Source organism: Sphaeroforma arctica (assembly GCF_001186125.1).
Source record: "Sphaeroforma arctica JP610 unplaced genomic scaffold supercont1.744, whole genome shotgun sequence".
NCBI classification, from domain to species: domain Eukaryota; class Ichthyosporea; order Ichthyophonida; genus Sphaeroforma; species Sphaeroforma arctica.
Window position 1 is genome coordinate 1 of NW_014039814.1, and position 3686 is coordinate 3686.

The following is a 3686-nucleotide window of genomic DNA, read 5'->3' on the forward strand; positions in this document are numbered from 1 at the left end:
ATACATACACACATACATACATAGATATATATAATATATGTATGTATAGTGTAGAGCACATGTCCATATCATTGTACTGTCTGGTAGTTTTATTAGGGTTTATGGGGTTTAGTGTTTTGTTCTCATGTTGTTATAGAGTCGCTCAATGCTGTACGCTTGTTTCGTATCACGACAGGAGATCCTTCGATTGGCGAAGCAAATGGGCGAAGCGTGTCGAGCAGCTTTCGGTCTGGATGACTGAGGTGATAAAACTTAATACGAATATAAAACGTCAGGAAAGTTTAATAAAAACCAATAATTGATAAGCGTGCACGAGATATTCAGGGTTAAGGTGTTAAAATGACATTGGGGAAGATGCTTTGGCGAGCACAGTTCCAGCACCAAACGCAGACGGGTATACTATCTAACCCTCTGAAATAGGCCAGCAGCAGAGGTGTATATCATTTGGCCTGCTATTTAGGTTACTCAGTTAGCCTAGTCGCGCGCTTGCTTCGAACTATCTCGGGTTATGCAATCACCACCGAGATGATATTTTTTTTTACTGTACATATATGGAGACTTCACTAACGGTGAAGTGTTTCGCGTTTGATCGATTCAACGTAAACGAGTGGACGCGACTTGCGGTGCGGCTCATCTAATCGGACACTTCGGGCGCTCAGATGCTTTTCCTCAGCAAGGCGAGTGTTGTGATACGTTTAGTGATACTTTTCCTGAACTTGAACGACTGGGCGTATTCAGACAGCACTCTGGATGTTTATCATTTGAGTTGTTTCAGCTTCATATCTCTCAGTACGCACTATGGTCATACAGCACTACGGATGTGTATCGTTTGATTTATTTCAGCTTCCAAACTCCCAGAACGTCTTCCATTACTCTGAATCTAGACATTGTCCCTGTCTGCAATTCAGAGCTTTTTGTTTGTACTATTCTCGCCTAAATTGCGAGTTGTCCAATTGTGAATTTATAGTATGTACTATAAGCTTCTTTTTTTCGGAAAAGAGATACACGGCACAGAACTATTTACGAGCAAAATAATGCTTGAAACTGCATAAATGCCATTGTGCTATGTAGTTTAAATTGTTTACATCAGTTAATTAAAATCGACATTAATACCAGAGCGATAGTCACCTCGGTGCAAGTATGATCTAGAGGGCTTGTGCATGTGCTTAAGACATCAAACATCAATGAGAGAAGGGTTACAGTTTCTATGCGTCAGATGAAGTATATCTCGTTCTAAACTTCGATATACGTGCGTGGGCATAGACTCGTAGGCTCGCGACAACTCATTTCGACACATACTTAAGCTCATCTGTTTGTGGTGAAAAGACGGATAAACGAGAGCCGGGTGCGTCGTGTCGCTTTAACTTTTATACGGGCAAAAAGTCTTGCATAACCACAAGTGATAAGAACATACATATTTACACATTTATCGATGTAGCGACTGACAGGACTAAAAGTTTGGTACCGGTGTATAATACTCAACAGTTGGAGATTTGCACATATAGAATGGCCGGTAAAGATTGGTCGGTATAGAGTGCAGTAGGAAAATGGAGATGATGAGGAGCTATCTGCCAAAGAGTTTTTCGTAGGTCCTGTGCCAAAGGTTGATTAACGGGATCTGTATGGTCTCGGATGGTCCTTATTTGTCTGTGCCTTCTCAATAGAATCTGAGAGCTAGAGCCTCACCTAGAGGTCAAGTAGCCACACGAAGACAGGGTAAACGTTAAGGTCCCCAACCCTAAAACCCAGTCGAGTCATCGGATAGCAGTGTGAGAGACGCAGAGGACAGCACACTAGCGTCTCGAGCATTCAACGAGTGAAATCAGAGTCACAGCCGATAAACCAAACATGTTCAATTCACAGAGCTTTGCGCGTGTATGTCGACCTATACAGTTGTCAATTGGCTGTACCGTAATCATTAGATACCACAGTTTAGTGTGGTCAAAACTCACTCCGTCACACGAAGTCACAAACGATTTTAGTGTAGTTTTTTTCAGAAGCTATGAATTTTTACGCCATTTTTTGTCTTTTTGGACAGTTGTGAGTTGTGACATGGCCCTTCTGACCTTCTCTACTAGAGAGATCAACCGATCAGGGTCTCTGCGGAAAGCACTGTAAAATGTAAATACTATGCACAATTGCACATATCTTGGAGAAATTGATATTTTTCGACGAGACGTGTGAAACTGTGAATGTGAAGTTGATAACTATTTAAAACTTGGGAGTTGTGACAGAATTTGAAGTTTTGTTGACGTCATTTAAAGATATAAAAATAGCACACACGAAGAGAGTAATCAGTAAACCATTAAATCTACATAACATGGTCAAAACTCAACAGTGGTATTGCGCTAAATGTTGAAAGTTAAACGTATATATATTATATACGAAGGTCAAACGAATATGTATGAGCTTACATACATATATATATTTAAATTTGCAACCAGAATAGATATTTTGTTAAAAAATAAATAAATGAACCCCCTCCCAAGTTAAAAAGTACACCGAGCCAGACCAAAAATGAAAAATATTATGATCATATTTATGCGAACCGCGAGAGCGACTTCAGAAGTTCAGAGCTGCATCCGCGAGCATTTTTAAATTTTTTTCTCGAAACATACAACGAAATTTCAAATAATCTGTGACCAACTAAAACTCAGTCATCTACTCATTCCACTCCACTGCGTGGATCTGAAATCCATGACTGACGTCATAAAGGCTTAAAAAATAGCCTCGAAATGTTGATTCACCAGGGATAACCGGATAAGAGGTTTAGAAAGGGTCAGAAGAAGATAGGAAAATATAAAAATCTCTCTTGTTGTATACTGCGACCCGCAGTATTGTTTGGCACTGTTGATATATTTCCCATACATATATACTGATTTTCACATTAAATCGCTAGTACTTTTGTGTATATATACACCTGTCACATACACGGAGGTCATCATAAATCAACAACACAACTATGTATATATATTACAAAAACAGAGTCCAGTTCAACAGCATTGTGGAGGTGGCAGACGCTACCAATGCATACGAATATGATCGCTCAGCATCAAAGCCAGTAAGTGGTTATTGCCAAGTACTTGTAGCCGTGAAAGAGCTTCAGAGCTATAAAAGAAATGACATGTATCTATTTTTCAGATGCGAATGCATCGAAACACGATTTCGAGAATCCCTACGAAAGGTTCGATTGAAGAACGGTAAACAAGGCGTGAATTCCTTGACTGCAACATCCTTTTGAGTGTGCACAGAATGTTGTGTATCTCGTTGTAGCAGCGAGGCCAGTAGTGACGAGGAGTTGTGAAGAATACAAGAAGAAGCTGGATTTCAATATTTAGAAGCGTGTCAAAAAACCCACGACAAATAAAATAGTAATAAAACTAGCGGGATACAGCATATAATTATAATAAAAAAGATTCACAGTTTTCGAGTTTTATATGGTCATGATAGGTAGTACGCGAATAAAGTGAAGTAAGAATTCTGATCGATTTATGAAATTTAAGATTCCAGGAATGCTGACAATGCTAACATTAAGATACATTGATCAAGCTCAGAATTAGCCAGGCTTGCCAGGTGTCCTACCATCATGTATTTTTATATTTATGTACACACATGTGCGCCGACGCACACACACACACTCACACGCGTGTACACAATCACACACACACACACACACACACACACAC